Source organism: Cebus imitator, unplaced genomic scaffold (genome assembly GCF_001604975.1).
Source record: "Cebus imitator isolate Cc_AM_T3 unplaced genomic scaffold, Cebus_imitator-1.0 Scaffold186, whole genome shotgun sequence".
Taxonomy (NCBI): domain Eukaryota; kingdom Metazoa; phylum Chordata; class Mammalia; order Primates; family Cebidae; genus Cebus; species Cebus imitator.
This window is the reverse complement of record NW_016107501.1, coordinates 3,523,693-3,550,921: the sequence shown is the minus strand read 5'-3', so window position 1 is coordinate 3,550,921 and position 27,229 is coordinate 3,523,693. Positions and strand designations below refer to the sequence as shown.

Sequence of the window (27,229 nt, the reverse complement as noted above, 5' to 3'; positions counted from 1 at the left end):
TGAACCACTGTACCTGGCCTCTTGTTTCCTCTTAATCTACAGTTTCCCCTTTTTGCCTTCTTTTTTTTAATTTCAATTTATTTCTTGCAGAAATTGGCTTTTTCTGTAGTTTCCTAAAGTTTAGATTTTGCTGAATGCTTCTTTATGATGACACTTAACATTTTTCTTTGTCATTTGCATTTCTAATAATTTATTATTTAAGCCTAGAGTCTGGATGTGATTCAGGTTTGATATTTTGGCAAAAGTATTTAATAAGTGGCATCACATACTTTCACCAAGAGACACGTAATATGTTTGTCTCTTTCTATGATTATAGCAGCCATGGATACATATTTCATAGATCTATTATTTTCTTGGGGATGGCAAAATGGTGACATTCTAATTTTGCTATCCTTTCCTTCATTTACTAGCTAGAATATTTTTTAAAATTATTTATTTGTTTATTTATTTATTCATTCATTTATTATTTTTTGAGACATAGTCTCACACTGTCACCCAGTGACAGTGGAGTGCAGTTGTGTGATCATAGTTCACTGCAATCTGCAACTCCCAGGCTGAAGTAATCCTCCCACCTCAGCTTCCCCAATAGCTAGGACTACAGGCACACACTACCTGGCTAATTTTTAAAATTTTTTTGTAGAGATGAGGATCTTGCTTTTTTGAGCAGGCTGGTCTCAAACTCCTGGGCTCAAGTGATTCTTTGCTTCAGCCTCCCAAAGTGTTGGGATTATAGACATAAGCCACTGTGCCTGGCCTGGAATATTTCTATATAGAAAGTTCTCTTCATTATCTACTTAGTTGCTTTCAGGTATATATAAGAAAGACAGAATAAACGCTAGATTTTGAAATGTATTTATAAATTTTCAAAATAATGAGTTGAATCTCTAGCATCTTTCAAAGGTGAATAATAATTAAAAAATTATTATTATAAGCCTATAGATTTAAACATAATTGGTATGTTTCAACCCATTATAATTATTCCTGTTGATGATGAAATCCTATCTTTGGCCAATGGGAGACTGTGCAAATTAATTACTGGGTCTTTTTGACATGGAACCATTAGTCTTTGACAAAATCTTTGATTTCTGGTATAACAATGTGTTCCAGTTTTATCTTATACACTTCCAGTCCTGTACATAAATATTAACTATTTTTCAAAGAAGTACTGGTTTTACTTTTAGCGGGAAGTGGTATTTAAAATAAGGAAGTCTGCCTATATGGGTTATCCACTCCTTTTTTTAGTGCTCAGTCTACCTGTTTTACACAAACCCAACTGAATTCAGACTCTATGTGCTAGGCAAGTTTGAGATTTTTTTGGCTATACACACAAGGTTTACTGAACTTGGGCATATAATATTTTATTTCATCATTTTATCAAGTTTTGTCCTGTCATTGAAACTCATTCTTGAATAAAATTATTGTATATAGTTCAGTTACCCCAGAGACCCCATTTTGAAAAATTATGTCAACATTGGCTTGTGTACTTTGTCACATCAGTAATGTACAGTTCTCATTTGCCAGAAATTTTTATATGAACAACATATTGAAGTTATTAAATTCATGAATTCTGCCAAGATATTGGCATATATTTGTTTATTAACTTATAAGCATTCAAAAACAAAGGAACCTTTTAAAGTTGAAGATAATTTAATAGGCCATTGCATGCAAAGAGGTATTGTGTTGGTAACCAGACTTAAGCTACTGCTGAAACGACTTTATGCTTCAGTTGGATAACTTGAATAACAGTCATGTGTGAGACAATAATTATTTGTGAAATTAATTTGTGTATCCGGACTCTGCTCTATTTTTAATGTATCTAGTGTTAATGTTAGAATCTAGTGCATTTCACAACTGTTGCTATTATAGATGGAATAACAGGAGGTGTAGTGAGGGATTGAGTTAGATGAAAACTTTTTCTAAAAGTAGAGATGGTTTCTGGGGGCTTAATTGCTTGAGGAAAAAGCTAGCAAGTTAAAAAAAAAAGCTGAGCATTTTAATTTTTCTTAATTTTTTTTTGAAGATTGTTGTTTTGCATAAATTATATATTTAATTTACTTTCTTGGGAAATGTGTTCTCTCCAAACTATGTTTACTGATATTAGGGATAATTCATACATTTCTGATAAAGCATATTTTCTGTCCAAGCCTCTTATAAAATACTCACTTTACCTGATGTAGTGATTAAAAAAATAATTTTAGGAGGCTTCTTTGTTAAAATATGCAACACACACACACACACCAACACACATACACATATCTCATCAGAATTAATTGGCTTGAAGATTTCATTTATCTGGATCAATTGGCTTGAAGATTTGATTAATCTGACCAGTCCTACATTCAAGCAACCATCTTAATGAGTCATGAGTTGGAAACTGGACTTCTTTTTCTTCCTTATTTGAAATTTTTCTTTCTTTTCTCAACTTTTATTTTAGATTCAGTGTGTACATGTGCAGCTTTGTTACATGGGCAAATTGTGTGTCACAGGAGTTTGGTGTACAAATGATTTTGTCAGCCAGGTAGTGAGAATAGTACCTGATAGGCAGTTTTTCAACCCTCACCTGCCTTCCGCCCTCCCCCATCAAGTAGGCCGCAGTGTCTAGCGTTCTAATCTTTGTGTTCATATGTACCCAGTGTTTAGTCCCTATTTGTGAGTATATGCAAAATTTGGGTTTCTGTTCATGCATTAATTTGCTTAGGATAATGGCCTCCAGCTGCATTCATGTTGCTGCAAAGTACATGATTTCATTTTTTAATGACTGCTAAGTATTCTATGGTGTATATGTACCACATTTCCTTAATCTGGTCTATCATTGATGGACATCTATATTGATTCCATGTCTTTACTATTGTGAATAGTGCTGTGATGAACATTTAGGTGTATGTGTCTTTTTGGCAGAACAATTTATTTTCGTTTGGATATGTTCCCAATAATGAGATTGTGGGGTCGAAGGGCAGTTCTGTTTTAATTTCTTTGAGAAATCTTCAAACTGCTTTCCAGAGTGGCTAAACTAATTTACATTCCTACCAGTAGTGTATAAGCATTCCCTTTTCTTTACAACCTCACCAACATCTGTTATTTTTTGACATTTTAATAATATCCATTCTGACTAGTGTGAGATGGTTTCTCACTATGGTTTTGATTTGTATATCTCTAATGATCAGTGATACTGAGCATTTTTTCATATGCTTGTTGGCCATGTGAAGTTGTTAACTGTTCTTCAGATCGAATTACATAGCCAGTCGAAATCAAATAATTAACTTTTATGTGCTAAACTGCATATTTAAAATTAAGTTTATTAGAACATTAGTATATATTTATATCTCTATTTTCATTTACTCTTCAACCTTCTGTAATCTGGCTTTCATTCAAAATCTGGGTAACCAATTGCTAAGAGAACCAATAATTTTCTTCTTGTTAGGTCTAATAATCTCACACTTCATCTCAAGTAGTTTTTCTCCACAGCTTTGGATTCTGATGACTTTTTAAAAAATTGTTACTCTCACCTTCCTTGCCTTGACTGAAGCCATACTTACATATTACTGATAACATATGCCATGGGCTGGGCGCGGTGGCTCATGCCTATAATCCCAGCACTTTTGGAGGCCACGGCTGGTGGATCACCTCAGGTCAGCAGTTCAAACCAGCCTGGCCAACATGGTAAAACCCCATCTCTACTGAGAATACAAAAATTAGCTGGGCTTGGTGTTAGGCACCTGTAATCCCAGCTACTTGGGAAGCTGAGGCGGGAGAATCACTTGAACCTGGGAGGTGGAGGTTGCAGTGAGCTGAGATCGGGCCACTGCACTCCAGCCTGGGTGACATAGTGAGACTCCATCAAAAAACAAACAAACAAACAAAACCATAATCCATGTATGTGATGTAAAGAGCATCAACATGTTTGTGCTTCCTATTTCAATCTACTTGTACTTCATCTACATTTTTAGCAATAATGTGAACATAAAATCTTGAATAATTAGCTATCTGTAGTATAGTTACTCATACATTCAAAATATTGAGGGCCCCAATAAATATCAGACACTATGTTCTAGGTACAAGTGATAAACAATTCAGAGATTATTAATTTCAAAACATTGTAAGTGCCATGAAGTAAAAATCCTGGATGTGATGTAAATGCCAGTGAGAGAGCTGATCTGGTCTGGTGGTTGAGGGAATCAAGAGATATTTGAGTTGAGGTCTGTAGGATTATAGAAGAATTAACTAATCAAAAGAGAGGCAGTTGTTCCAAGGAGGGGCATGCAAGTCAGAAGGAATTGCATGTGGCAAGCTCTGAGGTGGGACCAAGCATGGACACATTGAAGGAATTGTGACTAGAGCATAGGGATGGAGGAAAAGATTGTAGCTAGCTGAGAAATAAGCATGGAAAAATTATGTAGAGCCATATAGACCATGTTAAGGACTTTTGTCTTTATCTTAAGGAGAAGCCATTGATGGGTTTATGAAGATACATGATGTGATCAGATTTTCAGTTAAATTAAAAAAATACTTGGAATGCATTTTGAAGAATGGTTTTTCGGGAGAGGCAAGAATAGATACTGTGGGCCAGTAGTTCAGAGGATAAAATATGGTATCTTGAACTGAAGTGCCTGAAGCTAGATGGATAGAAGTAGACTTCTTTAAGACATATTTAAAGAATAACATCAACAGTGCTTAGCAATGAACTGGTGATGGAAGATGAGGGAAGGGAGTGTGTTAGGCAGGTTTTTACAATGAAAGAGGTTGGTGATCATGGTCACCAAGATAGGGAATGCTGGATGAAGATTTAGTTTAAGATGAAGATTATGAGTTCAGGTTCAGCAACACTGAACTTGAGACATGAACTATTCAGATGGAGATATCCAATCAAAGTTAGAGAGAGGAGTCTAGAGCTCAGGGATGAGTGTATATCTCTAATTTAGACTAATTTATACCAACAGATGTAGTAATGCAACTTTCTCTATACTGAAATGCAGATATTGGAGTATAGAAAATTAGCAGACATTTGAACATAGCAGAGAGATTATTTTTTTTTGAGAAAAAGAATAGTAGAGTATAAGCAATAATATTAAATCCTAGGAATTAATTCCACTCCCCCCTTTTTTTAAATTGTACTTTAGATTCTGGGGTACATGTGCAGATTATGCAGGATTGTTGCATAGGTACATACATGGCAAGGTGGTTTGCTGCCTTCATCCTCCCCTCACCTATATCTGGTACTTCTCCCCTTGTTATCCCTCCCCACCCTACCTACCCCCCGCCCCCCGCTTCCCCCAACCCTCCCCACCTGACCACAATGTGTGATGCTCCCCTCCCTGTGCCCATGTATTCTCATTGCTCAACACCTGCCTATGAGTGATAAGATGAGGTGTTTGGTTTTCTGTTCCTGTGTCAGTTTGCTGAGAATGATGGTTTTCAGATTCATCCATGTCCCCATGAAGGACTGGAATTCATCATTTTTTATGGCTGTGTAGTATTCCATGGTGTATATGTGCCACATTTTCTTTATCCAGTCTATCGTTGATGGACATTTGGGTTGGTTCTAGGTCTTTGCTATTGTAAACAGTGCTGCAATGAATATACGTGTGCATGTGCCCTTATAATAGAACAATTTATAATTCTTTGGGTATATACCCAGTAATGGGATTGCTAGGTCAAATGGTATCTTTATTTCTAGGTACTTGAGGAATTGCCACACTGTCTTCCACAATGGTTGCACTAATTTGCACTCCCACCAACAGTGTTAAAGTGTTCCTGTTTCTCCACATCCTCTCCAGCATCTGTTGTCTCTAGATTTTTTAATGATTGCCATTCTAACTGGTTGGAGATGGTATCTCATTGTGGTTTTGATTTCCATTTTTCTAATGACCAGTGATGATGAGCATTTTTTCATATGTTTGTTGGCTTCATAGATGTCTTCTTTTGTAAAGTGTCTGTTCATATCCTTCACCCACTTTTGAATGGGTTTGTTTGTTTTTTTCTTATAAATTTGTTTTAATTCTTTGTAGATTCTGGATATTAGCCCTTTGTCAGATAGGTAGATTACAAAAATTTTTTCCCATTGTGTTGGTTGCCAGTTCACTCTAATGATTGTTTCCTTTGCTATACAGAAGCTCTGGAGTTTAATTAGATCTCATTTGTCTATTTTGGCTTTTGTTGCCATTGTTTTTGGTGTTTTGGCCATGAAGTCCTTGCCTATGCCTATGTCCTGAATGGTCAAACTCTTTTTTAAAAAATTCTAAGTTCAGGAGTACATGTGCAGGTTTGCTACATAGGTAAACTTTTGTCGTGGGGGTTTGTTGTACAAATTGTTTCATCACCCAGGTATTAAGCCTGGTATCCATTAGTTATTTTTCCTGATTTTCTCCCTCCTCCTACCTTCCATCTTCTGATGCGCTTCAGTGTGCGTTGTTCCCCTCTATGTGTCTGTGTGGTCTCATCATTTATCTACCACTTATAAGTGAGAACATGTGGTATTTGTCTTCTGTTCCTGCATTAGTTTGCTAAGGATAATGGCTTCCAGCTTCATTCATGTCCCTGCAAAAGGACGTGATCTTGTTCTTTTTTTCTGACTGTATAGAATTTCATGGTGTATGTGTGCCACATTTTCTTTATCCAGTCTATAATTGATGGGCATTTATATCAATTCAATTTTTTTTTGCCATTGTGAATAGTACTGCAGTGTTTTCATAATAGAATGATTTATATTCCTTTGGGTGTATACCCAGTAATGGGATTGCTGGGTTGAATGGTATTTATGTCTTTTGGGCTTTGAGGAATCATCACACTGTCTTCCACAATGGTTGAACCAATTTACATCAACAGTGTATAAGTGTTCCTTTTTCTCTACTACCTCACCAGCATCTGTTATTGTTTTCAACTTTTTTTTTTTTTTTTTTGAGACAGAGTTTCGTTTTTTTTTCCCAGGCTGGAGTGCAATGGTGTGATCTCGGCTCACTGCAACCTCCGCCTCCTGGGCTCAGGCAATTTTCCTGCCTCAGCCTCCCAAGTAGCTGGGATTACAGGCATGTGCCACCATGCCCAGCTAATTTTTTTTGTATTTTTAGTAGAGACAGGGTCTCACCATGTTGACCAGGATGGTCTCGATCTCTTGACCTTGTGATCCACCTGCCTCGGCCTCCCAAAGTGCTGGGATTACAGGCGTGAGCCACCGCGCCTGGCTCAACTTTTTAATAATAGCCATTCTGACTTGTGTGAGATAGTATCTCATTGTGGCTTTGATTTGCATTTTTCTAATGATCAGTGATGTTGAGCTTTTCTTCATGTGATTGTTGGCCACATGTATGTCTTCTTTTGAAAAGTGTCTGTTCATGTCCTTTGCCCATTTTTTAATGGGGTTGTTTTATTCTTGTAAATTTGTTTAAGTTCCTTAAAAATATTGGATATTAGACCTTTGTCAGATGCATAGTTTGAAAAAATTTCCTCCCATTCCGTAAGCTGTCTTTTTACTCTACTGATAGTTTCTTTTGCTGTACAGAAGCTCTTTAGTTTAATTAGATTCCATTTGTCAATTTTTGCTTTTGATGCAACTGTTTCTGTGTCTTCACCATGAAATCTTTGCCTGTCCTATGTTCTGAATGGCATTGCCTAGATTGTCTTCCAGGGTTTTAATAGTTTTGGGTTTTACATTTAAGTCTTTACTGTATCTTGAGTTAATTTTTGTATATGGTATAAAGAAGGGGTCCAGATGCAATTTACTGCATATAGCTAGCCAGTTATCCCAGCACCATTTGTTTAATAGGGAATCTGTTCTTCATTGCTTGTTTTTGTATTTCTGGATTCTCTATTCTGGTCCATTGGTCTGTGTCTGTTTGTTTTTTATTTTTATAAATTTATTTTTATTTATTTATTACCAGTACCATGTTGTTTTGGTTGCTGTAGCCCTGTAGTATAGTTTGAAGTCAGGTAATGTGATGCCTTCAGCTTTGTTCTTTTTGCTTAGGATTGCCTTGGATATTAGGGCTCTTTTTTGGTTCCATATGAACTTTAAAATTCTTTTTCCTAGTTCTATGAAGAATTTCAATGGTAGTTTAATATATAGAGCTTTGAATTTATAAATTGCTTTGGGCAGTATGGCCATTTTCACGATACTGATTCTTCCTATACATGAGCATGGAATGTTTTGCCATTTGTTTATATTATCTCTGATTTCCTTGAGCAGTAGTTTATAGTTCTCCTTATAGAGATTTTTCACTTCCCTGGTTAGCTATATTCCTAGGTATTTTATTCCTTTTTTTTTTTTTTTGGCCGGGTCTTGTTCTGTCGCCAGGTGCCAGGCTAGAGTGCAGTGGCACGATCTCCGCTCACTGCAACCTCCGCCTCCTGGGTTCAAGCAATTCTCCTGCCTCAGCCTCCTGAGTAGCTGGGACTACAGATGCGTGCCACCATGCCCAGCTAATATTTTATATTTTAGTAGAGACGGTTTCACTATGTTGGCCAGGATGGTCTTGATCTCTTGACCTTGTGATCCACCTGCCTCGGCCTCCCAAAGTACTGGGATTACAGGTGTGAGCCACCGCGCCGGGCTATTTTATTCTTTTTCTGGCAGTTTTGAATGAGAATTTGTACCTGATTTGGTTCTGGGCTTGACTGCTGTTAATGTATAGGAATTCCAGTAATTTTTGCAGATTGATTTTGTATCCTGTGACTTTGCTGAAGTTGTTTATCAGCAAGGAGCTTTGGGGCTGAGACAATGGGGTCTTCTAGATATAGGATCATGACATCTGCAAACAAAGATAGTTTGACTTCCTCTCTTCCTGTTTGGATGCCTTTATTTCTTTCTCTTGCCTGATTGCCCTGCCCAGAATATTCAGTACTATGTTTAATAGAAGTGGTGAGAGAGGGCATATTTGTCTTGTGCCAGTTTTCAAGAGGAATGCTTCCAGCTTTTGCCCATTCAATATGATGTTGGCTGTGGGTTTGTCATAGATGGCTCTTATTATTTTGAGATACATTCCTTCAATAGCTGGTTTATTGAACCTTTTTTTTTTTTAACATGAATGAATGTTGAACTTTATTGAGGTCCTTTTCTGCATCTATTGAAGTAATCATGTGGTTTTTGTTTTAGTTCTGTTTATGTGATGAATAATATATATTGATTTGCATATGCTGAGTCAATTTTGCATCCCAGGGATAAAGTATACTTGATCATGTTGGATAAGCTTTTTAAGGTGTTGCTGGATTAAGTTTGCCAGTATTTTGTTGAGGATTTTTGCATCAGTGTTCATCAAGGATATTGGCCTGAAGTATTCCTTTTTTGTTGTATCTCTATCAGGTGTCAGTACTAGGATGATGCCAGGCTCATAGAATAAATTAGGGAGGAGTCCCTCCTCTTCATTTTTTTTGGAATAATTTCAGTAGGAATGGCACCAGGTCTTCTTTATACATCTAGTACTTTTCAGCTGTGAATACATATGGTCCTGGGCTTTTTTTTGGTTGGTAGGCTACTAATTACTGCCTCAGTTTCAGAGCTCCTTGTTGGTCTATTCAGGGATTCAGTTTCTTTCTGGTTAGTGTTTGGAGGGTGTATGTTTCCAGGAATTTGTCAATTTCTTCTATATATTCTAGTTTGCATGCATAGAGGTGTTCATAATATTTCCTGATGGTTATTTCCAAATAACCATCAGGAAATATTATGTCTGTGGGGTCAGTGGTAATATTCCCCTCATCATTTCTGATTGTATTTATTTGAATCTTCTCTCTTTTCTTCTTTATTCATCTAGCTAGTGGTATACCTGTTTAATTAATTTTTTCACAAAACCGGCTCCTGGATCTGTAGATCTTTTGAATGCTTTTGTGTCTCTGTCTCCTTCAGTTCAGCTCTGAATTTTGTTATTTCTTGTCTTTTGCTAGCTTTGGGATTTGTTTGCTCTTGGTTCTCTAGTTTTTTAGTTGTGATGCTAGGTTGCTAACTTGAGATCTTTCTAACTTTCTGATGTAGGCAGGCATTTAGTGCTATAAATTTTCCTTTTAACACTGCTTAAGCTTTGTCCCTGAGATTCTGGTATGTCACATCTTTTGTTCTCATTAGTTTCAAAAAACTTCTGGATTTCTGCCTTAATTTAATTATTTACTCAAGTCATTTAGGAGCAGGTGATTCACTTTCCATGCAATTGTATAGTTTTGAGTGAATTTCTTAGTCTTGATCTCTAATTTGATTGCATTGTGGTCCGGAAGACTCTTTGTTATGATTTCAGTTCTTTTGCATTTGTTGAGGAGTATTTTAATTCCAATTATGTGATCAATTTTAGAGTATGTATCATGTGGTAATGAGAAGAATGTATATTCTGTTGTTTTTCACTGGCGAGTTTTATATATATCTGTCAGGTCCATTTGATCCAGTGCTGAGTTCAGGTCCTGAATATATTTGTTAATTTTTTGTCTTGATGATCTGTCTAATATTGTCAGTGGGGTATTAAAGTCTCCCACAATTATTGTGTGGGAGTCTAAGTCTTTTTGAAGGTCTGTGAGAACATGATTATGTTTCTGGGTGTTCCTATGTTGGGTGCGTATATATTTAGGATTGTTAGATTTTCTTGTTGAATTGAACACTTTACCATTATGTAATGCCCTTCTTTGTCTTTTTTGATTTTTGTTGGTTTAAAGTTTGTTTTGTCAGAAACCAGGATTGGAACCCTGCTTTTTCTGATTTCCATTTGCTTGGTATATTTTTCTCCATCCCCTTATTCTGAGCCTATCTCATTGCATGTGAGATGAATCTCTTGAAGATAGCATACCAATGGGTCTTGGCTGTTCATCCAGCTTGCCACTCTGTGTCTTCTCATTGGTACATTTAGCCTATTTACATTTAAAATTAGTGTTGATACGTGTGGATTTCATCCTGTCATCATAATGCTAGCTGGTTGTTTTGCAGACTTGTTTATGTGTTACTGATTTGTGTACTGCAGTGTGTTTTTGTAGTGGCTGGTAATGATCTTTCCTTTCCACATTTAGTGCCTCTTTCAGGAGCTCTTGTAAGGCAGGTGTGGTAGTAACTAATTCCTTCAGCATTTGCTTGTCTGCAAAGAATCTTTTTTTTCCCCTTCAGTTATGAAAGAAACTTAGTTTGGCCATATACAAAATTCTGGGTTGGAATTTCTTTTCTTTAAGAACATTGAATGTGGGCCTCCAATCACTTCTGGCTTGTAGGGTTTCAGCTGAGAGGCCTGCTGTTAGTCTGATAGGGTTCCTTTTGTGACCTGGCCTTTCTCTCTAGCTGCCTTTAACATTTTTCTTTCATTTTGACCTTAGAGAATCTGATGATTATGTGTCTTGGGGATGATCTTATTCTGGAGTATCTTACTGGAGTTCTTTGCATTTCCTAAACTTGAATGTTGGCCTCTCTGGCTAGGATGGGGAAGTTCCCATCAATGTTGTCTTGAAATACGTTTTCCAAGTTAGTTCCATTATCTTCCATCTTTTTCAGGTACACCAATGAATTGCAGATGTGGTCTCTACATAATTCTATATTTCTCAGAGGTTTTGTTTATTCATTTTTATACATTTTTTCTCTATTCTTGTCTGCTTGTCTTATTTTGGAAATGTAGTCTTCAAGCTCGGAAATTCTTTCCTTCACTTGGTCTATTCTGTTATTAATACTTGTGATTACATTATGAAATTTTGGGGGACAGGAGTGGTGGTTCATGCCTGTAACCCCAGCACTTTGGGAGGCTGAGGTGGGTGGATCATTTGAGGTCAGGAGTTTGAGACCAGCCTGGCTAATGTGGTGAAACCCTACCTCTACTAAAAATACAAAACAAAACAAAATAAAACCATATCTGGGCATGGTGGTGCATGCCTATAATCCCAGCTACTTGGAAGGCTGAGGCAGGAAAATCACTTGAACCTGGGAGATGACGGTTGCAGTGAGCCAAGATCATGCCACTGCATTCCAGCCGGGGTGAGTTGCGACTCCTTCTCAAAAACAAAAAAACAAATTTTTGTAGTGTGTTTTCAGTTCTATCAGGTCAGTTACATTCTTCAGTATTCTAGCTATTTTATCTGTAAGCTTTTTCAATGTTTTATTATAATTTTTAGTTCTTTTGCATTTTGTTACAACATACTCCTGTACTTCTGTGAACTTCATTCCTATCCATATTCCGAATTCTGCTTCTATCATTTCAGCCATCTCAGCCTCAGCCTGGTACTGAACACTTGTCAGAAAGGTGATGTTGTCCTTTGGAGGAAAGAAGGTACTCTGGCTTTTTAAGTTTTCAGTGTTCTTGTGCTGATTCTGTCTCATCTTTGTGGGCTTATCTACCTTCAATCTTTGAGGTTGCTGACATTTGGATTTTTTTTCTTTTATTCTATTTAATGACCTTGAGGGTTTGATTGTGGTATAAAGTAGATTCAGCCAACTGGCTTTGTATCTGGAAGATTTTAGGGGGCCATCGTTCAGCTCTCAACTCCTAGACTATGTGCTCTAACTTTGGATGACCTGTATTGGGCCCCAGCTTTGTTCTCTGGTTCCTTGAGGTTTGGAGTCTACTTTGCTGGGGGGACCAAGGTATGGCAGCTGCAGCCAAGTACTAGTGAATTCAGGGGTGCCTGCCTCCCTGTGGGCATTCACTATGCCAGTGGAGGCAAGGAATTTTGGGGGGAACAGGAGACTTCTGCTATAGACTCTGTGTGCTTTTGCAGTGGAGGTGGTGTTGGTTTGGGGCTGGTGTTGGTTTGGAGAGGTGGTGTTGGTTTGGTAAGTGGTGTTGGTTTGGGGTATTGATTTGGGGGTGGTGTTGGTTTGGTTTGAGGCTCTTGCTATAGACTCTGTGTACTTTTGCACTGGAGGTAATGTTGGTTTGAGGCGCTGGCCAGTGCAGGCCTGAGTGCTTTCTTGGTATCCCGCAAGCAGGAGGGATTGCTTAGGGTGTAGGAAGATCCTCTACTCTCCATGCAGCATTACTGGAAGAGTGAGGCACTGGTGGTGGCAAGGCTTGCTGGCTGTATGCTGCTAAGGTTCTGTCTGCAATGGTGGTTGGTGGGGGTTGAGGGGCATACTTCACTCCTGTATGCTGGTGGGGTAAGTAAAGCAAAACCCACTTGTGCAAACATGTGCCTGCAAAATGATGTGGGGAGTTGCCACAGGCTCAGGGGAAGCTGCAGTATGGGGAGTGAACACCCGGTCTGGTGCGTGGCACTAGGGGCTATCTTGCTGGAGCTCTCCACTGATCAGACATGGCTCACTTGTGCAGAAGCTATTCTGTGGGCCCCCACAGCACATAAGATGTCCCTCAAAGTAGGCATGGCCAGGCTGGGGCCCTGGAAGAGGCCAGCAGACCAAGAAATACTCAGGTTGGACCAACCCTGTCTGATATGCAAGACCACTCTGCAGAAATCAGGTCTGAAAATTCTCCTAGGGCCAAAGTCTCTAATGGGAGCAAGTCAAACCTAGAGGGATGGCCATCCCTCTCCATGCTCTGCTATAGATGTTCCTGCACTAAACCCTGTGGGCTCCATCCACATCAGCTGTTTTGCTGCTCTACCACTTTGCTTGTTTCCTGGGGGCTCCACCCCGGAGAGATATGGGTCAGCAATCACTCAGTGCAGTCAGCCCAGATGGAGAGTCTGTGCTGTGGGCCCAAGCCAGGGGCTCCCTGTCTGGTGACAAGCAGTCAGGGGGTAGGGTGGGATGTGTGGGAGATGGACTGGCCTCCTCTCCTTGGGTCAACTGCTGCTTATTGGAGGTGTGGATAAGGCACTTAGGGTCCTTGCTCCTTTGTTAGTCCGAGGGTAGCAAGGACAGTTCCACGGCCAAGGTAGTGGTGGAGAGGCTGTCAGTTGTCTCTGGTGGCTCTGTCCAGGGAGTTGCTGAGTTGCTATTGGCTTGATAGCTCTGGTGGGGTATGGCTACAGGTCCAGACCTGGAAGACTTGCTCATTGAGGAGATATGGGAGTGGGCACCCACATAACAGTCTTTCCACTTTTCCATAGACCTGCTGTAGTGTGCTGGGGGCTTGCTCCAGTCCCCAGTCCCTTTAGATTTTCCAGTACCTGGAGATATCACTAGTGAAAGCTGTGAAACAGCAAAGATGGCAGTCTTCCCCTCTCTCTGGGAGCTCTGTCCCTGGGAGATACAGGCCTGCTGCTGGCTCGAACACATCTGTAGGACATGGCGGAAGACTCTAGTTGGGAGACCTCACCCAATCAGGGGGAATGGGATCAGGAACCTGCTTTCAAAGGTATTCTGGCCCCATTGTCGAAGAGCAGTTGTGCCATGCTTGGGGTATGCTTTAGTCCAGAATCGCCTCAGACACCCTGAAGCCCAAAGACTGGAATGGCTAAGTAGCTCAAATATCAAAGATGGTGGCCTGCTCCTCTCTCTGGGACCTTTGCTGAAACCTCTGTTAGTCAGAGAACACCATTTGGTGTAGCCAGAGACCTCCAGTTGGGAGGCTGTACCCCGTTGGGAGGAATGGGATTGGGACCTGCTAAAAAAAGCACTTTGGTCACATTTTTGTAGGGCAGCTGTTCTGTGCTGGGGTACCCCTTCCACTCCTGGTCAGCTTAAGCTCTCCAAAGCCTGAAGGCTAGAAAGCCAAGTTGCCCAAACAACAAAGATGGCGGCCTGCCACTCCCTCTGGGAGCTCTGTCCCAGGGAGTTTTCAAATCTCTGTCAGCTCGAGAACACTGGCAGATGTGCCTGGAGGCCCCAGTTGAAGGGTTCCACCTGGTGAGGATAAATGGGATCAGGGACCTACTTAAAGAAGCAGTCTGGCCACATTTTGATAGAGCAGCTGTGCTGTGCTGGGGAATCCCTTTTGCCCTTGGTTAGATCGGACTCTCCAAAGCCCAAATTCCATAATGGTTAAGTTGTCCAAACAGCAGAGATGGCAGCCTGTCCCTCCTCCTGGGAGCTCTGTACCTGGGAGGCACAGTGTTGCTACTGGTGGCTAGCTAGAACTCCAAGCCAGTGTGTCTTATCCTGTGAGGTGCTGCAGAAGTGAGGCCTGTAGATCCTGTCTGCTGATCTCTCTGGATTCAACCTCTTTCCTGGGGTATGTATGGGGCCTATCCTTCAGCTTGGCTAGAGTCGCAGCTACTTGTGCCTGAACATCCAGAAAACTGGAGTATCTAAGGCTCTTGGATCTCCATGCATGCCTGAGCGGCTGCTCTGCTGAGACTCCACATAGCTGTGCATGTCACACTGGAGGCCCTGATGGAGTAGTTCAGAAGTGATCTCCTGACCTGAGGGTTGCAAAGATCTGTGAGAGCCGTGTGGATTTCCAGGGCTACACATTCACTCACCACTTCTCTGGGAAAGAGAGCTTCACTTTACCCCATGTCTCTCCCTGGTGGGCTGTCTTCCTGCCTTGATTTTCTCTGTTCTCTGTGGGTTGAGTTGTTTCCTTGATTAGTTCCAATGCAAATACCTTAATGTTTCAGTTGAAGATGCTGTGTTTACTTACCCCTTTCATTTCTCCCTGTGAGAATCACACACATTAGCTGCTTCTAGTTGGCCATCTTGGCCACTCCCGCACTAATCTTTTCTAGCGCAAAAGAAATTAATAACATGTTGATCTACCTCTTCTCTCTCTTTAAACGTATTTAATAATTCTGAAAATGTTTTTTACATTTCTTTACATTGTTAAGCTGCTTTATTTTTAAAAATTGTAGGTCTAGCTCTTCCTGGATTACTTTTATATAAGGACCATATCTCAAGAAATAAATACAATTCATTCAAATGCAGAAGAATCTATTGGAAAAAATTCAGAGGACAGGATAAAAGCACTCAGAAACAATGCCAGGAGAAGGCATCCATCACATAACATCACTGATTAAGAGTCTCTCAAAAATTCTTCTTGCTCTGTTAATTGTTATCAAATATGGAAAGTGACCAAAACAGTATTAGTATTAGAAAAAAAATCTAAAAATAATGACCTTTCTGAGTGAAGACTGCTTTGTTCATGGTTACTCTTTTTGGGATACAGTTCTATGTTGTTTTACTCAATTTATCAAATAGCCATTCAGCAAATATTTATTGAGTGTCTGTTATGTCACAGGTACCCTTTCAGGTCCTTAAAATACAAGAGGACAAAGAGTAAGAGATTCCTGTTCATGGCTCTAACATTCCAGCAGGGATAGCAATTTCTATTGTAAAGTCAATCATACTACAGAAATGTGAAATAATATTGATGCTGTAAGGAGAGAAAAAATCAAATAAGTGAAATAAAAAAGAAATGTGAAGTAACACTGAAAATAAAAGAGGCTATATTTTATTGAATATGCTCCAAGTTTTATACTATATCATAAAATACACAAGATCTGGCTTTTAAGAAATCAATGTCCTCATCATATAAAAACATATAAAATAATTTTTGTTATATAAATGAATCAATAATAAAACCATTATCTCAATAATCATAAACTAATTACGAAGTGATTGCTCATCTCAGAAAAAACCTTGGCAGAGTTAAAATAAAAATTTCAAAATACAAAACTTAGTACCAAAATTAAGGCAGTGTTAGGTTTCTAATTTTGCTATTCATATGTTAAATAAATAATCAAAATTCAGTAGCTAATACTAGCTGGAGTTCTAAACAAGACATAGTTAAAATGAAAGTTTTAAAAAAATCATAAATTTCAGTATCACCATGATGACAATTTTAAGATGTTAATTTTGATGCTCTAGTCTCAAATTTGTATTTGATGTGGTTATATAGCTAGGCAGTACTGAAGTGGAAGTTTCAAAACAAATTAAAATCAAAAGTTAAGAAAAAAATATGAAGGCAATTTTAGAGTGTTTAATTTGGCACTGTAGTTTCAAAATCATACCTGAGATTTGACAGCAAAGTATCAGATTCATTTATATAACAATGTGACTGATCTTTATGCGTGGTTTGTGAAACACTTATGCAGTGTTACTTCAGAAAACTGCCATGATCGACTTGAATTGATTAAGGATATCCATTCCTTTCCTTGGCATGATCCAAATAAATTACTAAAGTATAATAGTAACAATGATAAATATAAGTGATAAAACCGTCATATTACTTTGAAACTCTTACAGATTGATTATGGTATAATAAAATTTAGCATTTTCATATTTTTGAAAATGAATGTGTTTCCCTAACTAGCTTAATTTGGGACAGTTTGAACATCAGAAGGAATGACGATGCAATGTAAACCATACCAAAAAAAAAAAAAAATCCAAGAAGTGGTAGTGAAAGCCTTCTTTCTAGAAGAATAGCAGTTAATATACACAGAGTGAATCTTAGAATTAGAAAATGACCATATTTTGATTCCCCTCCCCAAGGGGTGACAAAACCATTGGTAGACAGTGGTTGGGAAACAGAATAGTCTCAGGATATCACTCCATAGATTTATTTATTAATTAAGGAGATAAAATGTTCTTTGAGAGAGAGAAAGGTGTTACCATCTTTACTGAATAGGAGAGCCTGACCATGTCTGAAGTTTATCTAAATGGGATTCCTGATGAAATGTTTATTCTGAATCTAATCATACAGAGACTTGTCCGACAATTCCAGATTTTTTGGATTTTCTGCAGGACTATTTGACAGGACATTTCAAAGGATTCCAAGAGAAAATATTGGTGTCCATGCTATGATGATTCCTCACCTCTTCCCACCTGTTCTCTGACCTGGCCTGCATGACTCTCTTTGTGGTAGTTTGGGTGTGGTATGTACCACTGAGGCCCACACCTATTGCTGTATGTGTTGTTTGGGAAATTGTCATCTTCCAAGGCTGTGTGATAAAAGAAGAGCCATGGGGAAATGTCTCTTCCAAATTTAATCTTTACATTATTAGAAAATATTCTAATGACCTGTTTTCAGATATTTTCTTGTAATTTTCCATTTTCATGTATTTATTCTGACACCTTATTTTATCTTGTATTTGTAATCACTAAGGTGTTAATATTGTAATATTAATATTACATTATTTAAACTAGGAAAAATCTGTTTTCTATTACAAATGAATAGTGGATAATTTAAGTATAGAAAGTAATATTTTCTATATAGGGCCGTTTCACTCTCTGTAATCTCCTGAATTCTAATTCCCACTGTAGTGAGCTATAACTTTAGAAATCAGTTTTCTTAAAATCAATTTTTAAGTCTGCTTTTCTAGATCTAAAGACATAAAGCTAAAAGTTCTTCTTGAAAAGAAGCACATTTCAGTTAGGTTTATAACTTGAAACAAACGTCAAAACTCACATCATACTGAAAAACAGAAGGGAGATGTGTTTTCTTGAGGAGAGATTTCTCTGCAATTAAACAGCTCATCACATGTTTGGAGTACACAGACAATACACTTCTTTTTAGTGTAGAATTCCTCTTTTTGCTTGTAGAATTATCATTGGTATGGAGGTTGTACAGTGGAAGTAGCGGAAAATGTAGCCAATACTAGGAATCCTAGGAAGTGTCTAAACTTCATCTTTTCTGTTGCTCCTTTGCCCTTAGTGGGTAACTGTGGAAGAGGTTGGGCTAGGAAGAGATTGCTTCTCTTACTGTATTTAGTTCATACTTCCTATCTGGGTATTTGGCAATAAATGACTCATTCTCTTTGTTTGTCCTAGTGTTGAAAAATTTTCCCATATGCCAGAGACAAAATGTTAAAATGACACAATGTGAAATTATAAAAAGTAGAAAAAGATGAGGTATGGACATGGTGAATGGAATTTCAGCTTTAAAACTATTGGCAGAGTAGATTTTACATAGGCTTCAATTAAGTAGACCTGAATGTAAATTCTAGTTCTGCAGCTTACTAGATAAGTGACTTTAGTCAAGTGATTTAATCTCTTTAAGATTTAGTTTACTTATTATAGGATATAAGAATATAATTTTTCTTATGAGGTATTAGTTGAAATAGTATAAGTACATTGTAGCATACAGTGATCCCCTAATAAATGTAGGTTATCATTAATGCATTGCTAGGAAATAAAAATGCACCAGGGAACAAGTGATATGACTGTCTTATTGATAACAGGGGATGAATTTTTGTGGACAAAAAATTTAGAATTGAAATTTCAAGGGGTCATCTCTTTCACCAGGTGTAATTAGGTTTGCTGTTATGGTAATAAATAATATGTCTGCTTATCTTCTTAAACCAGCATCATGGAACATTAATTAATAAACAGAATTCAGCATATTTGTGGGACATTTTATATTTTATGGAATCATTTGTATTATCACCTTCACAATGCTTGCCACATTCTCAGACCACCTATTATGTGATTTTCTTAACATTTTTCTTAAAATTTACTTATCTTTTTAAAAACTTCATCGAAGTCTCACTTAGGCACATAATTTGTAAAATCATGGGTTTGTTGTGCAAGTTATGCTTTTCTAATGCACTCTAAAACAAATACTTTAAAAGAGTTACACTTATAGTCCATATACCACCCATAATCATCTCAAGTACTTCCAGTGAGATGTTACTGCACTTTGGAAAACACTAACATACATTATCCTCCTTAGTTTTTATAAGAGTTAAATGAGTTGAATAGAGAAGGCATAACTATCCCCACTTTAAAAATGAGAAAAGCAGGCTTATGGATAAAATTTCATAGTAAATTGCCAGAACTGGTCCTGATACTCATGCTTTCTTTAGGTCAACCCAATGCTCTTTTACTATAATTAATACCAACTTCTTTAAGGAAACTTAGAGCTAAAAGTAAAGTAAAATTTTATATATTTAGACCTGACTATTTTGTGGTAACTTGAATATAGGTCAGTCTGAAAAAAAAAAAGGGGAAACAAACTGAGAGCAGATTACCAAGTTGTAGTAGGTTAGCCTAAGATAGCTGCTGGTTATCTTAGCCTTCTAGTATTTATAGCTTTGTGTAATCCCCTCCACTTGAGTAGCTTGCTCCTACCGATAGAATACAGCAGTAGAATAGATGTTGCCTCTCTGATAACTTTGCAGAAGATGGTGACCTCTGTCTTGCCAGAGTACTTTGTCTCTTGCTGGTTTTGATGAAGCAGGCTGCTATAGGAGAGAGACTCACATGGCAGGGACCTGAGGGCAGCCTCTGGCCAACAGAAAGCAGTAAACAGATGCCCTTAGTTCAACATCCTTCAGGGAAATGAATCCTACCGACAGTCAGTTGTGTTAGCTGGGAAGCAAATGTTTCCCTAAGGGAGCTCTCAGATGAGGTCCCAGCTTTGGTAAACGCCTTGACTGCAGCCTTGTGGGAGACTGTGAAGTAGCGCTATTCTCAGAATCCATAGCTGTTTTAAGCTATGAGATTTTTTTTGAGGGGGCAGTGATTATTTGTTATTAAACTATATGTAAGTCTACAAGAATCATTCCAGAAATGATTCAATGGAGGTAGAATCATGTGGCTGTGGATCCCAGGCACTTGGAGTTCTAATAGAATTGTGACATCTAACACTGGACACCTTTTCTTTCTCTCTTATTCTCCCATTTTTCTCCTTTCCCCTTTTCCGTCCCTCCTTCCTTTCATTCCTTCTACTTTTTTTCTGTATTTTAAATTAATAGAGCAGTTGGAACCACAAAAGCAATGTCTGTATCTACAAAATGTCATTATTCATACTTTGTATCCACAATGCCCTACCTACAGCTTCCTGCCTAAAAGGTGCATCTGTAGAAGTTGCTCAACAAAAGCATGCCTGTTGGTATTATTGAATCACTGTGGAGTTATTCATTGTTGTCATGCCATTTTGAGTTTCCATTTTTTAATTTATGGGAGTGTCTTTTCTTTTAGAGAGGTTTGTATACCCATTTTCTCTCTCTGTCTTTTCCTCCACAGGCAGTTTATAGCACTGACCTGTCATCAATAGCACTTGCTGTCTTGAATGTGGAGATAATTTTTCCTGCCGGGATTCCCTCTAAAAAATTAAAAATACTAGACACTAGGAAATAATATTCCTGCTTTAAATTGTCTTTTCTATTCACTACACCAGGGTTCTCCAGCCCTTAGGCCACAGACTGTGGCCTTTGTGTAGTGAATAGAAAAGACAATTTAAAGCATGAATATTATTTCCTTGTGCCCAGTGTTTTTAATTTTGTACTGGTCCATGGCCTGTTAGAAACCAGGCTGCACAGCAGAAGGTGAGCAGCAGGTGAGCAAGCATTACTGCTTGAGTTCTGCCTCCTGTCAGATCAGCAGTGGCATTAGATTCTCATAGGAGCACAAACCCTATTGTGAACTGCACACGCAAGGGATCTGGGTTGTGTGCACCTTATGAGAATCTAACTAATGGCTGATGATCTGAGATGAACAGTTTCAACCCAGCCCTCTCCTCCTCACCATCCCCCTACCCTGAAGAAAAACTGACTTCCACAAAACCGGTTCCTGGTGCCAAAAAGGTTGAGGATCACTGCTGCACTACACTACCTAAAAGATTTTCACTTTCACAGTGTTGCTTGCTTCTGTTTTACATTCACAAGTAGCTAAAGCTAGCCGTCTGGTAAATGGAGGGGCAGCGCAGGTGGTGGGGGAAGAGTACGTACCGACAAATTTGAATCACAATTTCCTCACTGTATGCCAGCAAAATTTAATAATAGCACCTAAATATACACATGTATATGTAAATGAGTCATACTATGAAAACTTTTAACAAGTGCTGGCAAGTCAGATGACAGACTTACCCCGAAACCTGCCACTCCAATAAAAACCTCATAATTAAAAACAAGGCTGTCCATAAAGTGTAACATATAATAACAATTATTTGCAACTGGTACAAGGCTAGATTAGAAAGTTAAAAGTTATCTTTCTCAGATAAAAATGCTTTTCCTATACAGTATGCAGATTATCAACCATACTTTGAGTAGTGAGATGCCATTTGCTCCAACAATCAACACCTGCTGCCTTTGGTCCAAGAAGAGACTGAGGTGATACAGTTTCACCTGTTTTATAAGAACAACACTGGTATTTGCCATCTATTGACAGAGTGCCTACTACGTGCCGGATGCTTTGTTGGCACTGAATGTGCTTTCTCATTCCATTTTCTTTACACCCAATGAACAACCGACTACATTTATATTGCACTGAGGCTTAAAGTGGTTTACTGACTGCCTAAGATTATACAAGTAGTAGGTGGCCAAAGCGGGGTTTGAACCCAAATATGCTTGATTCCCCAAACCATGCTTTTTGAAAAAAAAACAAAGGCGTAACTTTGATAAAAGACATGAAGTTAATGAATATATGAAAGCTGATGAATAGCTACAGTGTGGCTTTAGGCCAGATCCTGTTGAACATGTGTTAGGATAGATAAGTGAAGGTTCTTCTCTGCTGCTGCCTGGTTCTCAATTGGTTATTACCTGATGTGCTTTCCACATTAAAATTCTGTTATTTTGGCCTATAAATTCACCCACCCAGGCTTGGCTAAACAGTGAAACCCTGAAATTTGGCATGTCTTTTTTTCGGAGTGCCTCTGTGGTAGGTAGTCAGAATGAAAATGGAATTAAAAGTTTTGTGAAGCTATAGCACTACTTTTTCATTATGTTCCTCCCTGACTTTCTGCCTTAGGTGTCTACTTTGGTGAGATATCCTGGGAGAGATTAAGGTGAAAAGAAGCTGAAGTTAGGATTGGGGAAGAGATGAAGCAGTCGATAAAATTCAAATTCTTACATCCTGAAATGCAACTATTCTTTCTCCAACTTGGTTTTTAAGAAGTGAAAGAAAGCTCTGTGCATGAACAGAATGTCTTAGGGTAGCTATTAATAAAAAAAATTGATGGCGGTTAACTCCCATTTCTTAGAATTTCATCATTGTTTGAAAGTATTTATCATACCCAATCTTTTTAAAAAAATCCTTAATAACATACCACAGTGTAGAGGTTGGCAAACTTTTTCTATAGAGGTCCTGATAGTAGCTTGTGTTGCTTTTGTTGGCCATAGAGTTTCTGTCACAACTACTCACCTCTGCTGTTGTAGTAAAGACTGAGCCATAGACAACACATGAATGAATATATATGTTCCAATAAGACTTTTTAAAATAAAATTAGGCAGCAAGACAGATTTGACATAAGGCTTATAATTTGCTGATCTGTGGTATAGTGAAAGGAGTTCAACTAGAGTTTGATTATGGCTCTGCCATTCTAGTTGGGTATTTTCGAGAAAACTATTTAATTTAGATTTGTTGTAGTTTTCTTATAAGTGAAATGGGGATAATAAAACATACTTCACTAGACTATTAGGAAGACTAAGCTATGTAGCTAAATAGAGCAAAATATCTGGCACCTAATAGATGCCTAATAAATGGTGACTATAATGATTATTATCATTACTGTGTTATTGTAAACATTTCTCTTAGGTTTTTTAGGTTGTTTATTGTCTAATGCATTTAGAGAAAATAAGTGCTGTTGAAGGCAGCTGGAACTGTTTTGCTGGCTTATCACTGAAGTTCTAGTTCTTGTTGGTGCTTATTTCATAATTATGAAACTAATTCTTTTGAAAATAACTTGAAGCAGAGCAACAAGAACTAAGAACTAATACCATCCTTTCTCAGTTCTTATTGCTCTACTTCAAGTTCTTTTGAAAAGAATTACATAGATATGGGTGCATGTGTTTGCTTTATTTCTTTATTTTCCTTGTTGGGTAATCGTGAATATGTTGATTGGTGTCAAATATGGGTCTCACCTATCCCCATAACAATAAGCTTCTATTGACTTGAATTCAGACTATCCCTGGTGGCCCTGTAAGTGGGAAAGCCTGGGTGTATCTGGCTTGGTCTGTGGTGCCAGGAGGGGGTGGATGCACCTGTTCTACTTGTGGAACGTTGGCACCAATCTAGTGGTTGCTTCTCCGAGTCCTGTGTCTGCTTTGTGAAAGGTCGCTGGTTGGTTTGAGCTCCTGGGCTGTTTATGCCGCATCCTGTGCGTGCCACACTGGCTTTCTTTCTGTGTTGTTTCTAGAGATAAGTTTGGCTCATAGAAGTCAGACTCTGTGGCTTATCATTATAGATTTTTCTAGAAGGAGAATAGGCCATGATCACATCTGAGGATCTTGAGTCATTGAAGACATGTGCTGAATTAAAGATAATTTTTTGACTAAAGGAGAAAATTGCATCAATCACAGTGAAGGAGAAGCCACAATACAGGGCCTGGAGTGTTGTCTTAGCCACAGATGTAAGGGCTATAGTTAACAGACAACTTTCAGTTTCTGCTATTGGAAGGGATGGTCAGTCTTTCCCTCTTCTCTTTTCTTGACTTCCATTTTTCACCTTTATTTTTCACTCATTTCTTATGAAGAATAAAGACAAATGATAGCAGATCTACCTTAGGCTGTTATGGGGCAGGGAATCTATTTAATAACAAAAGCTAAGTCAAAAGTCTCACTTTTCTCCTTTTGAATGGAAATAATATTGTGCATGGGTTAATTAGATTGAATGCTGTAAACATGAAGATAGTGCTTGCAAAGTAGCTACAGAGAAAGTAAAATCCTGAAACAACCAGCAGTGTTTAGGACCAATAGTATAAGTCTTCACCCACTGCACATTTGGATAATACTGTAAGAAACATTTTTTGATAGGTTAAATAGCAAATCTAAGTCCCCCCAAATTATAAAAAAATTGTCATTATAATTCTAGAGGTATAATGTAACAATGTGTAAGTTGCATCGAATAACAAAGTTAGTCTATAACCTAAATTATTTCCTCCTGTTTTTTTCACTTCTATGCATGTTTTTTTACTTCCATGCTAGAGTCACCTCATTCTTTTAAAATTATGAGATATTCTATAATTTATTTGTATTCCCCTATTAATATATTTTTAGCTTATTAGTTTACTTAAAAAGGTTTATATTTGCTTATGTAATGGTAGAGTTAGGAGTCACATGTCCATTTAACAGGTATTGTATTCTTCTGCAACTTCTCTGCCTTCATGCAAACCTTTGAGAATGATCTCTTGAAACAAGGCTAAAATGCCTTTGAAGAGGTATTATAGATGTTCATATCTACTTTGTGTCTATTTCCTGGAAATAGACACAAAGTAGATAGCTGCATTAGAGGCCCAGCTCTATAGTGTAGCTCAAAATCCACCAAAACTAATACCTTGATTAGATTCTGGTCAAAGAAGTTGCCATTAATCCAGATGTAGGTTGGGATTGAAAGGCGGTTCTTCCACACCCTGATATCAGTGTACCAATTTGTGCATTCTTTCTCCCCTTCTTCCTTTATCACCCTCATATAATTATTTGTGTATGTGTCTGGCTTCCTCATTGCTCTGAGGGCAAGGATCATGCATGCCTTATTCATATTTGTATTATTCAAGGCTTCTACTATGCGTTCTACTATGGGGCCTGGCCTAAAGTGGTTGCTGAAGAAGTGTGTGTTAGAGAAATCATACATAAGCTAGAAATTCTCATTTGGATTACTGTATCTGAACAACTTTCAGCTTCTTTGGTGGGATGAAGAAGAAAAACGGGGTTTAAAGTACATACTGTTCAGTATTAATGTAGAATTTAATAGCTTCCATGCAAGTGCAGAGTCCTCTGTAGTTTCCCAGTGTTAATCTCTCTTCTATCTGTAGCCATGTCTCAATGCTGGGCGACTCTCTTCTGGCATGTTTCGGCAAGACTGTACCTCATTTGTGTAATGTACATTGGCTTCTAGTTTCCACAGGAATTGTTTATATGCATTTAATTTTAGCTCTTGGGCTACAACATGTCATTGTTCTTTTTACTTATCTCCTCTTACTTTTGGAAACAGGACAGGCATCTTCAATACTTGCTGTTCCTGTTTGGTATGCTCTTAGATTAATTTTAGCTTTGCTCTTCAGCTTTCATGATACCTCAGAACATTTTTCAGTCATATTTCCTGTATAAGAAAATACAGACTATGTCACTTTGTACTTCCACAAAGGGAAGTACAGATTGGGGGGCATAATTTAATTCTTTCAGGGAACTCATATTTTGGTGTGAACAGAAATTAAAGCAAGGTATTTGGATTATCTATCTCATTTGATTGTTCCATATTCAATTTAGAGGATAACACATTAAGCTCTTATTCAATTTTATTTATTACGGTCATAGTGAATCTGGAAAAAATATATCTGAGGCTTAGTTTTCATATTTGGGGAAAATGAATACCCTAGAGAATAATAATAAACATTAGATAAAACAATGTTTTCCTAAGAGTAGGCAATGAAAAACTGAAGATACTAAAAGCTGCCTTGCACGAGTGCTTTGAAAAGTCTCTTGCACAATTCTATTTCTTTATAGTACTTACACAATCATATTTCATAATGGCTTTCTATAAACAATGTTCTTGACAAGGAGCTTAAAGATGCAAAACTAAAGGAAGCGCTTTTGGGAGAAAAAACTTTTATATTTGGTTATTTGTACACTACAAGAGATATGAAAATTGCACTTAGAAAGTCCATAGTTTTATATGTCAGTTCGAGAGGAGACAGGAAATGTGAAACACTGTAGGAGGTATGAGTTTGCCACCTGGAGGAGAGAGCTGAAATTCAACTGTTCTCCAATTTCTTTAGTATAATTCACTAATTTATTTATTTACTCATTTAATTATTCAAAAATAATTACCTGCCAGGCTTAACTATTTTGCCAGTGCATATTTGATAAATCTGTTCAAGATTTATGAGCTCAGAGAAACCACAAACTGTATCTTACTTTAATTGCTCAGCTGCCTCTTTAAAAAATCTTTTAAGAGAGTATAACACAAATATCTGAACAATTCTAAATATCCATACTTAGGATGGATATTATTTTTAGCTCTTGCGCTAAAATAAAACTTTATTCTTTTGTACTAATTCTGTATTTTTTCTTTTTTGATGTTTAAGAAACAAGCTGGATATGGACAAGATGTAATTTCTTCTGTCAAGGAGCTCATAGGATAAGAGGTTAGTGATAGAGACCAACAATGCTGATACATTTCTAATGACAGAGATTATGTCTAGAAAAAAAACCATCATTTGGTAAAGACAAAGTATGCATATGTATTCCTTTGTTTCAATTACTTTAAAGTTAAAAAACAATTATTTATCTCCTTTTGTACTACAAGCAATATCTGGTATAGTGTATGCATAGTAAGTCTTCAAGAAATAGTAATTTCCTTGTTGACTTGATTATTTTGAAATGGAACTTAGTCTAGAAGAGATCCTAATATTCATTTATGTGAGAACATTTTCAATTAGGACATGGAAATTTTTTCCTTGTCAATATTTATTTATTTTTTTATTTTATTTTATTTTTTCCCATTTATTTATTTTATTGCATTTTAGGTTTTGGGGTACATGTGAAGAACATGCAAGATTGTTGCATAGGTACACAC

At 37.7% G+C, this 27,229-nt stretch overlaps 1 long non-coding RNA gene across 7 annotated transcripts in view; it reads left to right on the top strand.

Annotated features, from left to right (window-relative positions):
• Positions 1–27,229, top strand: part of LOC108316280 — a 55,072-nt gene that overhangs the window by 5,146 nt on the left and 22,697 nt on the right. For 2 of the 7 annotated variants that reach the window (XR_005203021.1, XR_005203022.1), the window contains exon 2: positions 26,739–26,798. The exons of 4 other annotated variants lie outside the window; for them this stretch is intronic. This is a non-coding gene — a long non-coding RNA (uncharacterized LOC108316280). Of the gene's footprint in view, positions 1–12,141; positions 12,210–26,738; positions 26,799–27,229 lie in introns of all 7 variants that reach the window. One more of the 7 variants, XR_005203023.1, reaches the window with a different exon arrangement.